Source organism: Mercenaria mercenaria, chromosome 15, assembly GCF_021730395.1.
Source record: "Mercenaria mercenaria strain notata chromosome 15, MADL_Memer_1, whole genome shotgun sequence".
NCBI lineage: Eukaryota > Metazoa > Mollusca > Bivalvia > Venerida > Veneridae > Mercenaria > Mercenaria mercenaria.
Window position 1 is genome coordinate 49,377,261 of NC_069375.1, and position 24,562 is coordinate 49,401,822.

The 24,562-nt window shown below is 35.5% G+C and overlaps 1 protein-coding gene across 6 annotated transcripts in view; it reads right to left on the minus strand.

Moving 5' to 3' along the window:
• LOC123554100 (hemicentin-1-like) overlaps window positions 1-23,876 on the minus strand; it is a 99,873-nt gene extending 75,997 nt beyond the window's left edge. Inside the window, exons 1-6 of one of the 6 annotated variants that reach the window (XM_053525242.1) lie at window positions 23,592-23,876; window positions 22,599-22,641; window positions 16,041-16,275; window positions 9,173-9,280; window positions 8,700-8,751; window positions 7,008-7,103 (exon numbers count right to left, since the gene is read on the minus strand). The gene's annotated coding sequence lies outside the window, so the exon portion shown is untranslated. Of the gene's footprint in view, window positions 1-4,833; window positions 5,201-7,007; window positions 7,196-8,699; window positions 8,752-9,172; window positions 9,281-16,040; window positions 16,276-21,161; window positions 22,352-22,598; window positions 22,642-23,591 lie in introns of those variants that run through there. The other 5 variants (XM_053525240.1, XM_053525239.1, XM_053525241.1 and 2 more) reach the window with 5 other exon arrangements.
• Window positions 23,877-24,562: the final 686 nt, after the last annotated feature.

Genomic DNA, 24,562 nt, shown 5'->3' on the forward strand with positions numbered 1-24,562 from the left:
GGTCAGCTTATGATGGTGAACAAGTATTCCAAGTTTCGAAGCAATAGCTTTGATAGTTTAGGAGAAAAGCTGACCTAAACATAAAACTTAACCAGGCAACGCCGACGCAGACGCCGACGCCGACACCGACGCCGACGCCGACGCCGACAACCGCTCAAGTGATGACAATAACTCATCTTTTTTTTTCAAAAAATCAGATGAGCTAAAAATGATTTTTTTATAAATTAAGCATGTAAAAGGGAGGTAATCTGAAGAATTTTTGTATGAAACTGACCAATATGATAGACAGATCTTTAAATAAAGTCCTGACAAATTGTTACTGAAAGAGATTTAGAGTGCAAGGGAACTAATGGAAATAATGCAAAATGCATTTACAACTTTTACAAATATTACAAGCATTAAAGTGAGGTAATCCAATAAAGCATCATTGTCAATCTTTTAAGAAATTCCTTGCAAACTGATATTAGAGATGTTAAGAGTTTTGAAGAAGTAAAAATGAAAATGATTTAAACTGTAAATCATATCTTATATTTACAGTTTAATTTTCCATTTCATTTCATTCCACTGGAGTTACAACTTTTTTATTGTACTACTGTTGGAACTAACAGTTTTCCATAGATATCTGTCATGTAAAATGCACATATCTCCCAAAAACATACAAATATGGCCAATTAAGTGTTGTAACCTCTTAAGTATTTTGCATTTCATAAGAACTGGAATGCAATTACTGTAAGGAAATGCTTTTGGAATGTAAGAATATCAATATAAAGAAATGACATCATAACATATATTCCATCTGTTGACTTGTCAGAATGAGATCATAGCATTTTTAAAGTGGAAAGATCAATTCTTACTGGAGAGTTTCTTTGTCATCTTACACAGATGTCCAATAACTTACAATAAATCATGGTAATTCAATATGTGCAACTTTAAACAGTATATTAAAAACAAAACTATAAATACATAAAAATGCCCTCGGTAGACTGTTGAATATTTGTCTTTCTCAAATTACTTACGTAGGTGACCCCGGGATATTTATTAGTCATTTTAGTTTCATACTAAAGTTGACAATTCATTTGTACAACAAAACAAAAACAGTATTTATACATATGTAAGCAAACTGATTCCCTATCTCACATTTAGAACTGATTTTTATGGCACCCAGAGCTTCCTATTGTCAACACTTGAAATGAGATGAAAAATTAAAGTATCAGTATTTACCACATACAGTGTTTAGAAATACTGTAGTGTATGTAAAACTAAACAGTGTTTTAAATTCATATTCTTCATGGGCAGCTGCAACCCAAGTAAGAAATGTTCTTGTTTTGTACTGTTAGAAATCACATTTGATTTATTTAACCAAATTCCAAGCAGCCATTATCTCCCCTAGCACTATGTTAACTTTATGGTAAGAGGAGATCACTGCCTAAGAGTAAAAGGGAGATTATCAAAATACACTGATACAAAATGATTAAAGATGACAAAATTACAAATTGCTCTGTTATAATAATATTCAAAAATCACAATGTGAAATTGTGATTTTTGTTGTTGTTGTTGGGTTGAACTATATTGACACAATTATATTCCATACGGCGACTTTTTAACTATATTGACATAATTATATTTCATATGGCGACTTTTCAGCTTTTCAGGTCCCAGGTGCCTCTCCAAACATTAATTCAGGGGGTGGGGGAGGAGGGATCTGGATAGAACCACCAACCTTCTGTAAGCAAATGGACAGATTCCTCACATGAGGAATTTTGTGAAAAGCAAAATATCAACTCAAACACTTTGAAAATATAAATATAACAAGAGGACCATGATGGTCCTGAATCGCTCACCTCTTCCCAAATGACCCAGTTTTGAGTATGACGTCATTTTTTCTATTATTTGACATAGTGACCTAGTTTTTGAGCTCATGTGACCCAGTTTTGAACTTGACCTAGATATTATCAAGATAAAAATTCTGACCAATTTTCATGAAGATCCATTGAAAAATATGGTCTATAGAGAGGTCAAAAGATTTTAATAATTTTAGACCTACTGACCTAGTTTTTGACCGCAGTTGACCCAGTTTCAAATGTGACCTAGATATCATCAAGATGAACATTCAGACCAACTTTCATACAGATCCCATGAAAAGAATGGCCTCTAGAGAGGTCACAAGGTTTTTTAATTATTTGACCTACTGACCTAGTTTTTTAAGGCAAGTGACCCAGTTTCAAACTTGACCTAGATATCATCAAGGTGAACATTCTGACCAATTTTTATGGAGATCCATTCACAAGTATGGTCTCTAGAGAGGTCACAAGGTTTTTCTATTTTTAGACCTAATGACCTAGTTTTTAACCGCACATGACCCTGTTCCGAACTTGACCTAGATATCATCAAGATGAACATTCAGACCAATTTTCATACAGATCCCATGAAAAATATGGCCTTTAGAGAGGTCACAAGGTTTTTCTATTATTTGACCTACTGACCTAGTTTTTGACCGCATATGACCCGCTTTCGAACTTGACCTAGATATCATCAAGGTGAACATTCTGACCAATTTTCATGAAGATCTCATGAAATATATGGCCTCTAGAGAGGTCACAAGGTTTTTCTATTTTTAGACCTACTGACCTAGTTTTTGACCGCACATGACCCAGTTTCGAACTTGACCTAGATATCATCAAGATGAACATTCTGACCAACTTTCATACAGATCCCATGATAAATATGGCCTCTAGAGAGGTCACAAGGTTTTTCTATTATTTGACCTACTGACCTAGTTTTTGACGGCACGTGACCCAGTTTCGAAACTGACCTAGATATTATCAAGGTGAACGTTCTGACCAAATTTCATGAAGATCTTGTGAAATATATGGCCTCTAGAGAGGTCACAAGGTTTTTCTATTTTTAGACCTACTGACCTAGTTTTTGACGGCACGTGACTCAGTTTCAAACTTGACCTAGATATCATCAAGGTGAACATTTTGACCAAGTTTCATGAAGATCTTGTGAAATATATGGCCTCTAGAGAGGTCGCAAGGTTTTTCTATTTTTAGACCTACTGACCTAGTTTTTGATGGCACGTGACCCAGTTTCGAACTTGACCTAGATATCATCAAGATGAACATTCTGACCAACTTTCATAAAGATCCCATGAAAAATGTGACCTCTAGAGTGGTCACAAGCAAAAGTTTACGGACGGACGCACGCACGCACGACGGACACCACGCGATCACAAAAGCTCACCTTGTCACTTTGTGACAGGTGAGCTAAAAAAGTTCACACTACTGTCTTTAGCAGACCCTTATGATGTATAACTAAAATGAGAAATTCATGAAAATTTGTGTGAAGAAATAAATGTATCTGACAGTAATTGGTATCTTATCTTCTGCAGACCAGGATGATATTTCACTAGGATGTTACACACAGATGGTAAGAATGATTAACAAACTATGGTTTATCATCTCATGAAAGACATCATGTTTCCAGAAAATTGATATCCTGTTAAAACAGACTTGAACCTAATACTCTCTACAGTAAATTGCTGCAATAAAGTGATTTTGTGGGCATGTGTAAATTTGTCCTAAGGACCATACCATATAATGGGTATTTTTTATCTGCTGCTAATTTTTACTATACAATTATTGACTTATGTTGAGGTCAATATTTATAGGTTATTAGCTTTGTATCGGGAAATATGCACGAGTTCTTCAGTGGGCATATTGTGCGACTTTAGCAGTGCAATATTCTTCCGCTGAAGAATGAGTGCATATTTCCCGATGCAAAGATAATAACCTTTTTATTACATACGCATCTACACATACAAATATTATGTAAATATCATAAATATGTTCAATAGCCTGAATAGGATTGACAATACTGAACTAAATAGAAAAAAATAGTGCAACAACACACTGAATTACGTCACGATATGAAATTCAGGCGTCAGTGTATGGAAAAATATTGACGTTTCCGGTACCAGTATAACTTAACGGGGAATAGAAACGAGTATGTAATAAGTGTTTTTACGGACCTGTAAAAATGGTACTGACCCGAGGAAGCAGTCCGAGGTCAATATCATTATTACAGGTCCGTAGAAACACTATAATTGTTATATTATATGCCCTCCTCAAATGTACTCATTTGACTGGCCCATATTTCTTACATATAAGAAAAAGTGATATCACAGGAGTCATTATCACTTTTGCGGATCAATATTGCTTTTAGCGGACCCACGCGTGCGCCCCTTTCGACCAATCAAATAAGCACATTTGAGAAGGGTATATAATATTATTTTTTACGACCAAATCACATTCATAAAAATTGGCCTCGTATAAATTTGCCACATAAAGTAAAGTAAACTGGTTGATCTTGTGATTTCATAAATTTTAAAATTGTGTAAAATAAAATCATGTGTTTTTACCCCAAATCTGTAAACTTTTACAGTAGTAAAAATAACCTGTTATACGGTATTTGCTCCTTAAAGGGTTTTTTTAACAAGCAGTGCAACGAACATAAGAAAATACTAAACTTCAACTTAAAGTTCTAATTAAACATATATATTAGGCTTTTGAGAAAAAATATCACACCATGGTAACAATTCTTGTTACATCCATAACTGTTTTATCAATTTATCTATTTAATATTATAAATTCATTTATTTATTTAAAAAACTTTCACTAACTTAATTATTTATTCATTTAGTTCTTCATTTACTTATTTAATTGATTAATTCACTAATTTATTTATTTCATTTTTATCTAGTTTATAAATCAGTTTTTGCTACAGATTACTGATAAAAAAGAATCAATCAAAAGTGAAAACAAAACAACTCACAGAAATAAGGGGGTGTGCAGTCCAGTCTTTTCTAAATTTTTCACTCCTATTTCCAGATTTAATATAGGAACTGGTACTGTAGGAACTGGTACTTTCAATTCCTTTAATAAATTCCCCACACAATGCTAATTAGCTTTTATAGTATCTAATCCATGAAACCACATTAAATGTAAACCATTTGTAATGAAATTCAGATACTATTAAATTACTTTCCTTAATTTGCTGTAAAAAACCCACAAGTTCAGACCTAAAAAAAACTGACTCACATTTCTAAAGCTATTTCAATCTAATGCCAACAGACACTTTAAAGCAAATTTTACAAAAAGATTGGACTCCAATTACTACACCTTTAAACATAGACAGAATGTCCAAGCATTAAATGACTCAGAAATGTTAACTTCCTAAAACCACAGAGGCAACTAAAGTATCAGATCAAATGTCCATCAAATTTTGTGACTAATATACCTGTAGAGATCCTACCTAAACCATACAAAAGAAAATGAATTTTATGGAGAAAATAAAAAAAGCAAAAAAAAAAGTTATATAAAATTACTATTGCATTACATATGAATGAGAAAAAAATGCCTCACTGAGTCTATTCTTTCTTCTCTCTTTCATTGCTCTGTTAATCATGAAGCGAATTTTCAGCAACACCTGCACCAAGGATATGTAATCCTATCTCACTTAATTACAATTTACCTGTATAGAGGGTTGGCTGAGGGTGGGTGGGCGTTAATTACACGCAGTTATACCTTTGATCTACATGTCAGAGGTCAGATTTTGATGGTTTCATTTATTGATTGATTTCCCAAAATGACTGATTATAGTAAACAAGAGATATGCATTGTTTCTCTCCCTGGGATAGATAGCCTAGGCAGGGTAGTAGGTTGAAGTGGGAGGGTAACATTTTCTTTCAATAAAATTCTTCGACTATCTGCTCAACTGATAGTCTGGTATTAATAGTTTAGTCATGTTATTTTTTGTTCAAAACATTTTAATTAATCAAAATTATAGAAATTCAACTGAGGCCTTAAATAATATGTAAGTGTTACTAGTACTTGAAATTTGCAAGAAAAAGATAGAATCATTTCAAAAGCACTATTTATACAGTTTGACCAGATTTGTTTGTTTGTTTGCTTGTTTGCTTTGAGTTAACGGTGGTTTTTCAACAGCATTTCAGTTATGAGATGGTGGGCAGTTTACCTAACCAGTGTTCCTGGATTATGTACCAGTACTAACCTATTCTTGGCAAGTGAATGGCAACCTCCTCGCATGAATCAGAGATGAAGGACAAATGGTTTTAGACAAGGTGTCTTTTGTCAACTGTCACAAACAACAAAATTATGTCTCACCCTGGCATCTTACTCACAATCCAAAGATCAGTAGATCTACAGTCTCCCTACTGAGCTAAGCAGGTGGACAGTTTTATTAGAATGTATCTAAGTTTGTGTGTAGCATTTTTAGAACTATTTTTCAATCATATAACATATGAAAGTGTCACACTGATGTCCAACTTTGTTGTGCTGTTTCACTGATATATCACTCTGCAGACACATGACATGACATCCCACCTTTTACTGGGCTGACCAGTCCCAGCATTGACCCAGTGGCTCTAAACGCTGAGCATCAAATGTGAAATTCTAACAAAATGCAAGCTTGAGAGTTATGATTCTTGGCCAATGTACTCCTGTAATGATGATAAACAAGCCTGGTCAAGACTTAGTGTAAAGTTTAAAAGCTCTTCCTCTTGTAGTAGACCTAAACAAGAATTTTAACCATTAATGCTGTCCAACTGTCTAAGTACAAAAAGGACCATAATTCTGACAAAATGCAGATGAGAGTTATGGTTCTTGGCCTACTCATTCACCTAATGATGGTAAACAAGTAAGCAAAGTTTCAAAAGCCATAGGTTTTTATTTTTGAAAAAAAGTGAACCAAAACAAAATATGTAACCAACACTAAATATCAAGTGACGACAATACTTTGTAAATCTTTTTTTGAAAATCTGACGAGCTAAAAAGGTTTTGAATAGAGCCCATTATATAAACCAAGCACATTTTAGCAAGTTTAAGTTTATAAATTATTATACTAAATCCTCATATGTTACCTTTACTAATCTGGAGAATATATGACAGTCAGAATGACCCGGAAATCAAAGATCAATGCATATCTACCTCTCATTATTTCGTCCATTGTAGCTTTGATGATTCAAACCCCTATCATTTTACTGTCCCATTTATGCAAACTCCAATATCATCTTTCTCAAGGACCTAGAGAGGAAATCTTCAATTAATGACTCAAATTTGGTAATTCATAATTCATCGATAAATCTGTGTTGAAGTGTCAAAAATGTCTCGAACACCTGAAGAAAAGAAAAGAAAAGATGAAGATATTTCAACTTGACAAATAAATTAAGTTGGCAATGGGTATAAGCTTTGATAAATGATATAGAGGTTCAGGGTTTAAATCTCAGCTGCAGAACAAAATGACCTCAATAAAGAGGTAAACTTTATTTAAAGTTGCATATAATCAACATACACAACATGAACTACAAAGCTCTTGTATCAAGTAACAGATAATTACCTGTGCTAATTTTTACCTCAAAACCCTTTATAAAAATACTGAGTGCCAAAAAAGGGAGCTACCAGTATCATTTTTTGAGTCTTTTGTATGACATGGACAAGGATCGAACCCCAGACCTCCAAACTTAAAGCAGGCTCTCTACCACTGAGCTAGTGAGGTGGTAACTGGTCAGGACTGGCAAGAGATAGACACTGTGACACAGTGGCTAACAGGCTGAATCACAGTGCTAGAACCCAGATTCAAAGTCCAGTTGTCTAGTGTTGGGTATCTGTCTGGAGTGGATACTGGGGAGATAAATACCTGCTGTGGACTTAGTCGGACATTTGAAAGGTAAATATAACATCTTTCATGGAATAGGCAGGATACTGGGGAGGACTGAGCTGAATAATAGGGAGGTAAATATAACACCGTAGGATGGGCTCGATACTGGAGAGATAAATAAAATACCTGTCATAGATTGGGTTGTATACTGGAGAGGTAAATATAACACCACAGGATGGAGTGAATAAAACACCTGTTGTGAACTGGGCTAGTTACTGGGGATTTAATTATAACACCTGTCATGGGCTGGGCTGGATACTGGGCAGGTAGATTTAACACCTGTTGTGGGCTGAATACAGGGAAGGTAAATATAACGCGTTATGGGCTGAATACAGAGGAGGTAAAAAATAACACATCGCAGGCAGGGCTGGAAATAAGTTGTCCCCTCCATTCCATCTTGGGACTTTCCACACTAAACAAGAAACTTTATCTTTGACTCAATGAAGCTGTCCTTGAACTATGTAAGAATGTGTATTCAACACTTGCACTGATATTTTTTTAATAAAAAATGTAATACAGTATATATATCCAAAGCTTCAACATAGGCTTGATAGTTACTTGACAAGTAGGCTACACTCATGAACATCTGGCTTCATCATGCATGTCCACTAAATAACTGACCCTGTCGCTTATCATATTTTTTTTTCACAATGGTGATTGATTTCTTCCACAGTTTTTACATTTTACGAGTGTACTTTAATGGCCTAGCATGCCTTTTCATTTTGAGTAAAAATAAAAAGGCAAAGTGAATATATACTTGTACATGGACTAATTTTCTCTGAAATCTATCTTTCTAATATTTCAGGAGATTCATGTTTTAATACATTCCATATTTCTTTTGGTGGATCAGTTATAGCATCCTATATAGGGTTAACAGCAGGACAGCAATGAACCCATTGTCACAGTTATGAATCAGTTACACTATCAAATTACTGGGTAATTTATTCAATATCATATAATACCTTTACAGGTATCCATTTCATCTCTCGCTTGACTACTTTCACCACAATCTCCCTGAAAAAATAATCTGCCGTAATTAAATTTTACTGGTTGATTGACCATTATAACAATTACTATTAATTACATACTGTTCAATAATACATTTCGTAAGTATTTAATTTTGTAAGGATAAAATGTGGATTCAATGCACTATGTTTGTATAGAATAAAAATTCTTGGTGCCAAATTATCAACATCTGATCTCAATGAATATTCATTAGACTAGCAACTAGAGAGAAAATATAAAACTATGAAAAACTTATATATTTCACTTTAATCTCATTGATAGGGAGTCAGAAGTCACTCTATTCTTGAGACTTTCTTGAAGAAATGACTGAAAGAGTATCATTTATTTAATACGGCACTGGAAAGAAGATATAGACTGGCTCCATTTATTAAAATTACAAAATAAAAGAAAATATAACTGATAAATATACCATAGTCTAGGAGCTAGTCTAGATGTCTTAAAACTGATCACATTCTTAACAAGAGTGCCAGAATGTCACAATAAAAGCCCGTCACAGCAAATTTCTTTACACAAGCACCTGTATTTGCAAACGGAATTTTAATTGTGTGGTTGTTTAGTAATTATTGTAATTCTTTTGTTTTTCTAAGTCCACAAAAAACTCCTTACCAGGTAGAGATACCTTAAAAATACAGTTACAATATAAATTATAGTAACAACTAAGGGAAGTTAATCTTAAAAACAAACAAGAGGGCCATGAAGGCCCTGTATCGCTCACCTGACCTATTGACCTAAAGACCATCACGATTAACATTCTGACGAAGTTTCATTAAGATATGGTCAGAAATGTGGCCTCTAAAGTGTTAACAAGTTTTTCTTTTGATTCGACCTGGTGACCCTAGTTTTTGACCCCACATGACCCAGATTCAAACTTGACCTAAAGATAATCAAGATTAACATTCTGACTAAGTTTCATGAAGATACAGTCATAAATGTAGCCTCAAGAGTGTTAACAAGCTTTCCCTTTGATCTGACCTAATGACCTAGTTTTTGACCCCACCTGACCCAGATTTTAACGTGACCTATAGATCATCAAGATTAACATTCTGACCATGTTTCATTAAGATACGATCATAAATGTGGCCTCTACAGTGTTTACCAGCTTTTCCTTTGATTTGACCTGGTGACCTTGTTTTTGACCTTAATGACCCAGATTCAAACTGGCCCTTGAGATCATCAAGATTAACATTCTGACCAAGTTTCATGAAGATACAATCATAAATGCTGCTTCTACAGTGTTAAGAAGCTTTTCCTTTGATTTGACCTGGTGACCTAGTTTTTGACCCCAGATGACCCAATATCGAACACGTCCAAGATTTTATTGAGGGTAACATTCTGACCAAGTTTCATGAAGATTTGGCCAAAATTGTGACCTCTAGAGTGTTAACAAGCTTTTCCTTTGATTTGACCTGGTGACCTAGTTTTTGATCCCAGATGACCCAATATCGAACTCATTCAAGATTTTATTGAGGGTAACATTCTGACCAAGTTTCATTAAGATTGGGCCAAAATTGTGACCTCTAGAGTGTTAACAGTCAAATTGTTGACGACGACGGATGGACGACGGACACAGGGCGATCACAAAAGCTCACCTTGAGCACAAAGTTTGACCTGGTGACCTACATGTAGTTTATGACCTCAGATGACCTAATATCGAACTCGTCCAAGATTTTACTGAGGGTAACATTCTGACCAAGTTTCATTAATATTAGGCCAAAATTGTGACCTCTAAAGTGTTAACAAACTTTTCCTTTGATTTGACCTGGTGACCTAGTTTTTGATCCCAGATGACCCAATATCAAACTTATCCAAGATTTTATTGAGGGTAACATTCTGACCAAGTTTCATTAAGATTGGGCCAAAATTGTGACCTCTAGAGTGTTAAGGTCAAGAAGGCGTAATGATCGGGAATTTCAAAAACAAGTTGAATTCTTTATAACATGTTTATATTATAACTTTTCCTTTGATCTGACCTGGTGACCTAGTTTTTGACCCCAGATGACCCAATATCGAAATCGTCCAAGATTTTATTAAGGGTAACATTCTGACAAAGCTTCATTAAAATTGGGCCAAAATTGTGACCTCTAGAGTGTTAACAAATTTTTCCTTTGATTTGACCTGGTGACCTAGTTTTTGATCCCAGATGACCCAATATCGAACTTATCCAAGGTTTTATTGAGGGTAACATTCTGACCAAGTTTCATTAAGATTGGGCCAAAATTGTGACCTCTAGAGTGTTAAGGTCAAGAAGGCGTAATGAGCGGGAATTTCAAAAACAAGTTGAATTCCTATAACATGTTTATATTATAGCAAAAGGTGATCCACACCCGATGTACAATTATCAAAAATGTCAAATGCACACTTTTTACGCAAATGGCATCGAAATATCACATTTTAGCCTAGCCCTAATAGTTGTGACGTTGCCGTTTTTACTGCGATTAATTTAGTTTCGGGGCGTCCATTCAATTAAAAAAGTAATTTTTTTTTTCATTTAATATAACAGGCCCGTTGAAACCTATATGGCGATGTTATTTTCAAACATGTACTCCGATTATTCGCCGAAGGAATGCTTACTTTATGCAAAATTCATGTGAAAATCTTTTTACGAAATTATTGTTTTCGAGCGGAATGACTAAGTAGTGTGTGAAAACTGTCCCATAGATTTTTTATAACTAGAGCTATCACTAAAGGTGATGAATGTACCCCCCGCATGCACTGACACAGTATATTGCAATTTGACGCACACAAGATTGCATAATTATGTGGACTGTATGTATATAGACTGTATGTATACAGTATAGTAACAAAAAACAAAGTCCCATAACTATGCAGAATATTTATCTAAAAGATTGTAACATGCACCATGCACAACTAGGGTTGGTACTGATCACTTGTGTAAAGTTTAATCAAATTGTGTGCAAGGGTTCGGAAGATTAGGTGCGCACAAGATTGCATATGCAGATTGTATGTACATAGTATGTTAACAAGAAACAAAGTCCCATAACTCTGCAATTTTTGTTGTTGAAAGAACCTAACATGCCCCATGCACAACTACTGTTGTTACTGATCACTTGTGTTAAGTTTCATTAAATTGTGTCAAGGGGACGAGGACAGATGGTGTGCACAAGATTGTGTCTATGTATATAGAATAGTTGTCTGGCTACCCACTAGATAATCTTTTTTTTTTTTTTTTTTGAAAAAAAATCCATAAATAATTCTGACTTCATCAGTCCTGGCTCTGCTGATTATCTAATGTTTTGAGAAGAAAAGGGACATAATTATACAGAATTTGAATAGTCTCAAGAGTTCTCTCCTATGAACAAAACATTAGGTCTGAACACAGACTACTAGAATAGTAACAAAAAACAAAGTCCCGTCACTCTGCAATTTTTTTTTCTGACAGAACCTAACATGTCCCATGCACAACTACTGTTGTTACTGATCACTTGTGTGAAGTTTCATTAAATTGTGTCAAGGGGATGAGGAGAGATGGTGCGCACAAGATTGTGTCTATGTATATAGTATAGTAACATAACACAAAGTCCCGTAACTCTGCAATTTTTTTTTCTGAAAGAACCTAACATGCCCCATGCACAACTACTGTTGTTACTGATCACTTGTGTGAAGTTTCATTAAATTGTGTCAAGGGGATGAGGGGAGATAGTGCGCACAAGATTGTGTCTACGGACAGACAGACAGACGGACAGACAGACAACCTGAAACCAGTATACCCCCCCTTACAACTTTGTTGTTGGGGGTACAATAACCATTAATCATAATTTGAAGGTTGGATGTATTACAACATATTAAGTTGCTATTGTATTGTTACATACCTGAAGTTCACATCAAACAATAAAGTAACATCTAGCATAACAGACAGATCTATACAGACCTTAGCTGCATAACAACATAAACTAGAGCTATCACTAAAGGTGATGAATGTACCCCCCGCACACACTGACATAATGTATGTATACAGTATGGTAACATAAAACGATGTCCAATAACTCTGCAGAATATTTATCTAAAAGAACGTAACATACACCATTCACAACAAGGATTGGTACTGATCACTTGTATGAAGTTTCATTAAATTGTGTACAAGGGTTCGGAAGACTAGGCACGCACAAGACAGCATATGCAGACTGTATGTATTTAGTATGTTAAAAAAAAACGATGTCCCATAACTGTGCAATTTTTTTTCTGAAAGAACCTCACATGCCCCATGCTCAACTACTTTTGTTGCTGATCACTTGTGTTAAGTTTCATTAAATTGTGTAAAGGGAATGAGGAGAGATGGTGCGCACAAGATTGTGTCTATGTATATAGTGTAGTAACAAAAAACAAAGTCCCATAACTCTGCAAAATTTTTTTTTTTAAAGAACCTAACATGACCCATGCACAACTGCTGTTGTTGTTGATCACTTACTTGTGTGAAGTTTCATTAAATTGTTTCATGGGAATGTGGAAAGATGGTGTGCGCACAAGACTGTGTCTACGGACAGACAGACAGACAACCTGAAACCAGTATACCCCCCTTACAACTTTATTGTCAGGGGGTACAAAAACTAAAATTATCATATAAATTTATTTTACTGTAAAATGAGCGAAAAAAATACGGGGGTCTCCGACTTCGTTTTCGCTGTATTGTCTTAAATCTTCCCCTACCCCCATTTTCACGCGCAGATTTTGTGCAGTGTTTGTATTTTGAAGAAAAATAAGTTAATCACAAAAAAAGTTTACAAGAACATAAATTTAATTTTAAGCGTATTCTTATTTTGTAAGCCATTTTCCGATTTCTTTCCGATTTTTATTGTCACACTTGTACACATGAATGCATGTTACACACAAAAAAAGCGTAATGAAAAAATGTTACTTCTTATTAAACATTTTACTGCTCGTTCTCTCCTCCATAGAATTTTTCTGAAAATGTTCTTGAAATGTTTTAGAATAAAATGAGATTTTAAAACTCCTTGACTACCGAGTTCATTTTCAAGCTACGATGCTATGAAAAATTGGGCAGTTTAAGCACAGTTAAAACGTTACGTCTTTTTTCCCGCGTTTTTTCAACCAAGTTCACATTGTCTGTTTGTATAATTTATTTGCAGCCTTTATTGAACGGCTTGTTGCATTATTAAATGGTTTCAATCTGTTTCAACCGTTTTATAAACAGTTAATTACAATTTTCCCAGGAATCTGGAGATGTTAGTTCGAACCAAACTAGCAACAGCGTTCCACGAAGTGGGAAAGTTGTCTATTTCTAACTGAGAGTGCCAAATGGTTAGAAACTATAAAGACAGGCTGCATAAGCAGGCCGCCGTGACATAAATGAATGTTGTTGAGAATCGGCGTAAACCCAACACAATTAAAGCTTATCAAATGCATAAGTGCAATAACTTATTTATTTCATGTCCGTACATTTTTAATGTCTGGGGTTAACTTCATGTCGTTTTGACTGTGCATATTTTGGCCAACTTTAAAGTCAGAATTACCCGCTTGTTTTGGGGTTTTACGCCCGTTTTCGTCAACGTTTTATTCTTTTACAAGCACTAAACTCTTTCCTCAGTAACTTACAACTGTCCAATTGAAAAATATTAGTCACGAATAGAGTGACTGTACTGGACACCAAACCTATGACTGCTCAGTTGACGGGCGAACGCTCCAACCAGTGTGTCATTCGGTCCGACATGAGGGGTGGGGATAATTTTTGACTGGATGAATAAGACAAGAAACTATTTTTAAGGGTCAGTTAGGGTCAGTTGTATTTGAAGTTTTCAAAACCGCAATTATTTTAAAATATGAATTGCAGATATTTGTTAACCATGGTTTAAAATGTCCATTTAAAAAGATGAAAGTTAACATTGTGAGAATGGCTGTATATGCCGATTTTGAGATAACTTGTAACCCGACCTTATTTTTGTCTGTGTTAAAAAGAATGCTTGTATTATTTTAGGTATGGAACAGAGCCATCAAATATGATTAAATTTATTTAAAAAAAAAATGAAGTTAGCAATTAATTATTAAAAGCGAAAGATCATTGTTATCACTACCCCCTCCCGTTCATATTATTAATTTTTTATTTATTCCTTTTTTTTTTTTTTTTTGATAGTGCAGTTTTAAGCCAGACTCTGCGCGATCATATTTCGAGGGACCCTTGTTCTAAATCTTTGCGTAAAAGATTGGAAACGGCACCAATCTTTCATATCTTATACTTCAGTTCATTCTAATCACCCGGTTTTGTTTCAAGCTAAAGTTGAAAATGACAGCTATTTAGTGGCTATATCCAGCTATAATACTCACGTTATTCAAATTTGAAAAAAAATACACATACTGATAAAAACGATGGAAGTTTTTATCTGATGTTAGATATGAATATGGTCAAATGCTGACAAAATCTTAGTTATATTTTTACTCTAAACATAAATAAATATATATATTTTTATTTTCTTTAAGTCGTTCATTCTAGCTTTGATGGAAATATATATTTAAAGTAGTCAGTAGTTATATCCACTCCTTTTCTGAACTACAAGTAGATATTTTATTGTTTAGATATGACGAAAAGTGGATGCGAAATGACATACCGTCAACGCTTAGAACGCAAAGACGTGGCGTCGTCAAGCATAATGTTTGACGTTATGCTAGATGGCGCTGAATTACGCCTTCTTGACCTTAACAAGCTTTTCCTTTGAGTTGACCTGGTGAACTAGTTTTTGACCCCAGATGACCCAATATCGAACTCATCCAAGATTTTATTGAGGGTAACATTCTGACCAAGTTTCATTAAGATTAGACCTAGAGACCTGGTTCTTGCGCATGACACTCCATCTCATGGTGGTGAACATTTTTGCCAAGTTATATCAAAATCCCTCCATGCATGTTGAAGAAATGCTCCGGACAAAGTTTTCATTCTTGTATCCTTTGACCTTTAAGTGTGACCTTGACCTTAGACCTAGGAACCTGGTTCTTGCGCAGGACACTCTGTCTCATAATGGTGAACAATTGTGCCAAGTGTCATCAAAATCCCTTAATGCATGAAGAAGATATGCTCCGGACAAAGTCTGTGGACGCCGCCAGCCCACCCAACCGGCCGCCCACCAGGGGCGTTCCCATAATATGTCCCGTTTTTCAAACTGGCGTATAAAAAAGAAGTATGATGTCAATATCTGGATTACAATGCTACTATCCATTATACATCACTAAAATATTACAAATTCTTTGAAAACTAGAAAATCTGAGTCTAAAGGAAAAGTTTTACTAAACTTTTATTCAAATAAACCTACCTCAGTGATTCAGACAAACAAGCCACTTTGGATCTTGCCAATGTCGTTGTTCAAAAATCTGCAGGAAGACATCTTCTGCCACCTGAGATCTTACTATTGCCACATTTAAAGACTGACTGCAAGCTCTTAGAACATGGGAGACATCTACTGTATTTAACTCAACGTCTTAAGCTACCAGTTTCAGCATCAGCATTTCTTCAGGTTCTTCATTAGAATATATGACTTGGAACATCATCTATGATAAAAGCAGATATATAAATTGTACAGAATATTTTTAGATACATTCAAACCTTTCCTTAAAGACCACTTTTGGGAGAGACAAAAAGTGGTTTTACTGGCAGGTGTTTTTACTCACAGGTTAAATACTATGTATATATTACTGTAACAATAGGGTAAAAACCAGCAGTCTTTTGGAGTAAAGTACTGTCCCTTTTCTGATGTGGTTTTAACATATGTTTGACTGTATCTTAGAAACAGAGTTGACCTTTACAGTATACAAATAAAACAAGAGTGCCATGAAAGCCCTAAGTGGCTCGCCTGACTTTGACCTTTTGACCTTGAATATAAATCATCACTTACTGTCTCAAGAAAGCTAGACAACAATTTTGTTATACATGTATGAAAAACATTCATTCAATATGAAAAGAGGCATGCAAAGCAGAACCATTTAAGGTCAATGCAAGGGATGCTTTCTGGTCAAGTTTTGCAAATAGACATTAAGCAAGATAATATCATAATGGCTTTAAACATCTCTGAGGATTGAACTTAATTTCTTGTAATTTTATATGGGCATAAACACTGGGATTCTTATATGGGCATAAACCACACTGGGACTTCTATCTGGGCATAAACCACATTGGGACTTCTATATGAGCATAAATCACACTGGGACTTCTGTATGGATATAAACCACATTGGGACTTCTGTATGGGCAAAACCACATTGGGACTTCTGTATGGGCATAAACCACATTTGGACTTCTATATGGGCAGAAACCACATTGGGACTTTTATATGGGCATAAACCACATTGGGACTTCTGTATGGGCATAAACCACATTTGGACTTCTATATGGGCATAAGCCACATTGGGACTTTTATATGGGCATAAACCACATTGGGACTTCTGTATGGGCATAAACCACATTGGGACTTCTTGGGACTTCTATATGGCATAAACCACATCTGGGCTTCTATATGGGCATAAACCACATTGGAACTTCTATATGGGCATAAACTACATTGGGACTTCTATATGGGCATAATTTATAAACCACATTGGAACTTCTGTATGGGCTTTAACCACATTGGGACTTCCATATAGGCATAAACCACACTGGCACTTCTATATGGGCATAAACCACATTGGGACTTCTATATGGGCATAAACCCCATTGGCACTTCTATATGGGCTTAAACCACACTGGGACTTCTATATGGGCATAAACCACACTGGGACTTCTATATGGGCATAAACCACATTGGCACTTCTATATGGGCATAAACCACACTGGGACTTCTATATGGGCATAAACCACACTGGGACTTCTATATGGGCTTAAACCACACTGGGACTTCTATATGGGCATAAACCACACTGGGACTTCTATATGGGCATAAACCACACTGGCACTTCTATATGGGCATAAACCACATTGGCACTTTTATATAGGCATAAACCACATTGGCACTTTTATATGGGCATAAACCACAATGGCACTTCTTTATATGGGCATAAACCACACTGGGACTTCTATATGGGCATAAACCACACTGGCACTTCTATATGGGCATAAACCACACTGGCACTTATATATGGGCATAAACCACATTGGCACTTTAATATAGGCATAAACCACATTGGCACTTCTATATGGGCATAAACCACATAGGGACTTCCACATAGGGACTTCTATATAAGCATAAACCACATTGGGACTTCTATATGGGCATAAACCACATTGGGACTTCTATATGGGCATAAACCACATTGGCACTTTCATATGGGCATAAACCACACTGGCACTTCTATATGAGTATAAACCACATTGGGACTTCTATATGAGCATAAACCACATTGGCACTTCTATATGGGCATAAACCAAATAGGGACTTCTATATGGGCATAAACCACATTGGGACTTCTATATGGGCATAAACCACATAGGGACTTCTATATGAGCATAAACCACATTGGGACTTCTATATGGGCATAAACCACATAGGGACTTCTGTATGAGCATAAACCACATTGGGACTTCTATATGGGCATAAACCACATTGGGACTTCTATATGGGCATAAACCATATTGGCACTTCTATATGGGCATAAACCACATAGGGACTTCTATATGAGCGTCTTCTATATGGGCATAAACCACATTGGGACTTCTATATGAGCATAAACCACATTGGCGCTTCTATATGGGCATAAACCACATTGGGACTTCTATATGAGCATAAACCATATTGGGACTTCTATATTGGCATAAACCACATAGGGACTTCTATATGAGCATAAACCACACTGGCACTTCTATATGAGCATAAACCATATTGGGACTTCTATATGGGCATAAACCACAATGGCACTTCTATATGAGCATAAACCATATTGGGACTTCTATATGGGCATAAACCACATTGGGACTTCTATATGGGCATAAACCATATTGGCACTTCTATATGGGCATAAACCATATTCGCACTTCTATATGGGCATAAACAACATTGGCACTTCTGTATGGGCATAAACCACATTGGGACTTCTAGTAAATCTATAGTTTTTTTAAATAATGGCATTTTGTTTATGTTTTCTTTTTTCTGAATGACGTCAGAACACGGAAAGGGTGGCCCTCGATATTATTGCTACAGTGTATAAATAAATAAGACAGTGACTGTAAACAGCACTGTTATTAATGATAGAGCAACAACACATACTGGTCAGATGTAACAATTGGCTAATGTCAATGCATAACTGACAATGATCATTCTATATAACAAAACTGTCATCATTTATTCTTGAAGAAAATTCTCTGATGACAAATAGTGAAAAACACAGATTTTTTTTCTGCTTAATTCTTTTCTATTTCAGACAAAATTGCCTATCAAAATTATAAAAGTCTTCACTAAAGGCAAAATCTTAAAGTTTTCTTTGTCATGCATTATTATTTATGGACCCACAATATGGATAACTTCCTTTCTATCTATCACACAAAAATGCTTCCACCCCCTAGCTGTCATTCATCATCAAATTTTGTGAAAATATATCTTCATTAAAATCACCATAAATATATCACTTGTGTACAGAAGCCCAGGGAAATATCCTAACTCTCTATGATTTATCCCTTCTTTTTAACACTGCTTATCATAAATTATAATTAAAGAATCAGGAATGCTTGTAACTACTTAATATAACCAGTCCCACATGCTGATAAGGGGCTGATAACTCTTGATCAACTGTGATGAATTTAGCAGGAGGTAAATTAATAAAATCCTTCAAGCAGTTCCTAAAATTGATAACCTACCTGATAAATACTGGAAAATGAGATGATAAAGATAATTTGAGGCATTTCTACTACAGTAATTTACTGCTGCTACCCCACCCTGCTTTATGTAAAAGAAAAACTAGCAGCACTGTCCACTTTTGCCCCAAAATTGATGAAATTTGAAAATCTCTAAATGGAGTAAATTCTAATTCCTTTTCATTCAGAACTTTTGTTTTCATCAAAATTGCATGTAATATATTTGTCACATAAAGAAGAACAATTTGAGAAACTTTCAATTTTTTGGAATCATTTTTAACAAATCAGGAATACCAACCATACAATGACTATGAAGTCATGGTAAAAGAAGCCGGACCAAAATATTTTCTATGTTCCTTGACTGAGCTCATACTTAAAACATTCATAAATGTCATAAATATGTCAAAAATGCCTATCTTCTTAAAGACGTTGTTGTTGTGCTTATTCATAACTGTGGTACTACACTCCATAAAATTCAGTACAAAACTGCATCACTAAAATCATATTGAAACATTTTTACTTTATACGTATTTCTCTATGCTTGCTTAAAATTAAGCATCAATTTTTCAAATGAATTTCTGTAAATCTCTGAATTTCATTCAATTTAAGAATTTTACATTAGTAATGCACTAACTCAGAACTCTGCTTGTAGGTGAAAACATCTAAAACTGCACTAAAGTTAGTAGTGCTGCGCTTTATAGTGATAATTACTAAACAAGGGTCATAAACTAAATAATGTTTCTGTCGAAGTAAGTGCTTGAATTACATCCCTTGCTTGTTAATATTTAGTTATGTAATAAAACTACCTACAGCACAATAAATGCCAAAAAGAGGACATCAAAATTTGAAAACTAGTCATTAGAATTTCATGATATCAACCATAGTACCAATTTGCAAGAACTGATGCCAATGTACTTATGAATATGGAACCTGATGAGAAGTAAACACGATTAGCATGACGTAATTATCAGTCAGTAAAAGCTGCTCGAAGTGAAAATTTGAAGCAACACGGGGGTAACCACGCTGAAAAATACGTAAACAAAGACTTTCATTAAATTATTCACTATGCATATTACAGGAAGTTTTCTTTAAATTCCAAGGTGAAAATATGAAATTCTTGAAAGGCAAAATGGGAAAATATAGCCATTTTTGACTTGGGGAAACAGCCTATATTCTACTGTAAAAAACAGCAAAAAATTCACTGTACAAAAAAATGAATATATAGACTTAAAGTGTACCAGTATATTACATTTCTATGTATTTCAAAAAAACTGCATTCAAATAATTTGGTAAAAAGGAAGTCGACTTGATACAGTCTACCTACATGTAACTCTAACATACAAAGAGCTTCTAATTTAATACATTATTTAATTACTCTTATCTTTCTTTATCAAGAAATAACAGCAGGGCGCATGAATTATGTTCAGATACTTATAATTTTTTGGAATTGCTAACTGCTTTCCAGATATTTTTATGGGAGGCTATCAAAATTTACGTCCATGAAACTTTGATAGGCCTGGTCATAAATCCTAAAATATCTTATCTCAGTAGCTGCACTTGGACATAAGTCTAGGCAGTACCCCACCCTCAACACTTACTGTTATACAAAACTGGCATAGCTCCAAATTTTACACTTTTTTCTGATCAGTCCACCACCTATCTCTGGAGGTTTCTGTCTGGTACATCACCTATCTCTGGAGGTTTCTGACTGGTTCATCACCTATCCCTGGAGGTTTCTGACTGGTTCATCACCTATCTCTGGAGGTTTCTGACTGGTTCATCACCTATCTCTGGAGGTTTCTAATCTATTCACCACCTATCTCTGGAGGTTTCTGGTTGGTTCACTCCTATCTCTGGAGGTTTCTGACTGGTCATCACCTATCTCTGGAGGTTTCTGATTGGTTCACTACCTATCTCTTGAGGTTTGTGACTGGTCACCACCTATCTCTGGAGGTTTCTGATTGGTTCACTACCTATCTCTTGAGGTTTCTGACTGGTCATCACCAATCTCTGGAGGTTTCTGATCCATTCACTACCTATCTCTGGAAGTTTCTGACAGGTTCACTGCCTATCTCTGGAGGTTTATGATTGGTTCATCACCTATCTCTGGAGGTTTCTGACTGGTTCATCACCTATCACTGGTGGTTTCTAATCCATTCGCCACCTATATCTGGAGGTTTCTGATTGGTTCACTATCTATCTCTGGAGGTTTCTGACTGGTCATCACCTATCTCTGGAGGTTTCTGATCCATTCACTACCTATCTCTGGAGGTTTCTGACTGGTTCACCGCCTATCTCTGGAGGTTTATGATTGGTTCACCACCTATCTCTGGAGGTTTCTGCTTGGTTCACCACCTATCTCTGGTGTTTCTGACTGGTTCATCACCTATCTCTGGAGGTTTCTGACTGGTTCATCACCTATCTCTGGAAGTTTCTGATCCTAGATGTTTCCGATTGGTTTACCACCTATCTCTGGAGGTTTCTGACTGGTTCATCACCCATCTCTGGAGGTTTTTGATCCATTCACCACATATTACTGCAGGTTTCTGACTGGTACACCACCTATCTCTGGAGGTTTCTGATTGGTTCATCACCTATCTCTGGAGGTTTCTGACCGGTTCACCACCTATCTCTGGAGGTTTCTGACTGGTTCATCACCTATCTCTGGAGGTTTCTGACTGGTTCATCACCTATCTCTGGAGGTTTCTGATTGGTTCACCACCTATCTCTGGAGGTTTCTGACTGGTTCATCACTTATCTCTGGAGGTTTCATGGGTATGAGTAGAGTCTAGGGTAGGAGCAAAATACATGTGTTATCCTGGATTTCAAGTGACTAGAGTTTTGAAAAAGTCATATCAGATAATCAGCAAGAGACAACATTAAGGACAGAACCTAAAATTTTCAATTATTTAAAGTCTAGAAATTGATTTCTTAGTCCTTCATATAACCAAAAATGATGATACAAATATGAAATTTATAAAATCAGTTACAAAAGTTCAAAGAATGCCAACTGTTGCCTAGGAGTAGGTACTTACAAGGAGGGATATCTTTGTTTACTTCCCTTGAAATTACATGCAGCTGAAAAAGAAAACATCTTTTTTTTACACAATATTTTTTTTTGCACAACAAAGACAAATAGGATATATTCATGTCTTTGATTTGCCTTTACAAACTGTATCAGATGTTTTTGTTGTGTTAATAATGGTACAAATTACTTTTAACAAGCTGATAATAAAATAAACTAGAGCTGCTTTTGAGAAGAGTGCATGTCTCCCATAACTACCTAATCACCTAAATAGTAAGTCAGTCTTTATAATATATTATATTGTTTACTCACTACAAATATACCATTAAAGAGTAAAAAGGCTGATTTTGGGTAATTCAAGGGCCATAATTCAGATGTGCCCAGGCAATTTGTTTAGTTGATAAACTTTGCCGAGGAGTTGTACTCAAAAACATTTGGTTCAAGTTTGGTGAAAATCGGATGATAACTACGATTTAATGTGTGAACAAGACTTAGTGTAAAAAGGCCAATTTTCGGTAATACAAGGGCCATAATTCCAAAGTGCCTGGGCTGATTTGTCTAGTTATCAAACTTAGTCGAGGACTTATGGTCAAACACATTTTGTTCAAGTTTGGTGAAGATCGGATGAGAAATGTTCGACTTAAAAGAGTGCGGACAAGAGTGAAAAGGCCGATTTTTGGTAATTCAAGGGCCATTATTCTGAAGTGCCTAAGCTGATTTGGCTAGTTATCGAACTTGACTGAGGACTTATGGTCAAACACATTTTGTTAAAGTTTGGTGATGATCGGATGAGAAATGTTCGCCTTAAGAGTGTGGACAAGATTTGTGGCAGACACACAGACAGGAGTAAATCAATATGTCTCCCACACCACAGTGTGGTGGGAGACATTAATATCACTAAGTATTTTATGGTAATGCTTCTATCAGAATGTGAAATTTTTGAAACCATTATTGTAATAGGGTCCAGTAAGATTAGTACAGGTGCAATATTTACTATTCCTACCAAGATGAACTGCTTGAGCAATCCTGTGTTCTTGTGTGAGCTACTTCTGACAGTAAAGTCCATTAATTATCATCTTGACAAGTGCACCCACTGTGGGTGCCATCGCTTGTCTGTAAGTGCTGGAAATATACAGGAAGATTCTTGGCCTTCTTACTCATCTTAAATGATGACAAAAAATGTATTAAGTTTCAAAGCTATAGTAAGTATTCAACAAAAAACAACTAAGCAATACTGATTTTCTAAAGTAAAAAAGCCAATAACTCTGACAAAATTTAAAGAACTTGACTGTTGAAGCCCAAAGGACAGGAACAACAAAAGGAAGAAATTCAAAAAAAAAATTCTAAATCCCCCAAAAAATTCTTACGAGGTAAAGTAATGTCAAAATACATCTAAAAACTGGGATTTTCCGTACGGCAACATAATAACAAGAGGGTCATGATGACCCTGGATCGCTCACCTGAGTAATGTGAGCTACATGTTTCAAATGTCAAAATGATGATAAAATATTAAGAAAGTCAGAAGGTCACATTCATGGTCAATGAAATTCAGATTAATGATCTGTGTGCAAAACTGTGTATGTCATCAAAATTTCAAGGCTGTATCTTAAAAAACAAGAAAGTAGGTCAGTAGGTCAAGGTCACAGTCAAGTGACATCATTTTACTTGGGATCATCAGGTAATTATAATTAAACAGTCTTGGAAATAGGATCAGATGATTTTTTAATTATTTTTCCAATATAACTCACATAATAACTAAGTGACAGCAGGGCGGGGCCTCTTTTAATTCCAGGGGCATAATTTGAACAATTTTGGTAGAGGACTACTAGACAATGCATCATACCAAATATCAAAAGCCTAGGTCGTATGGTTTCAGACAAGAAGATTTTTAAAGCTTTTTCCTATATAAGTCTATATAAAACTTGGGACCCCCAGGGCAGGGCCTCTTTTCACACAAGGGGTACAATTTGAACA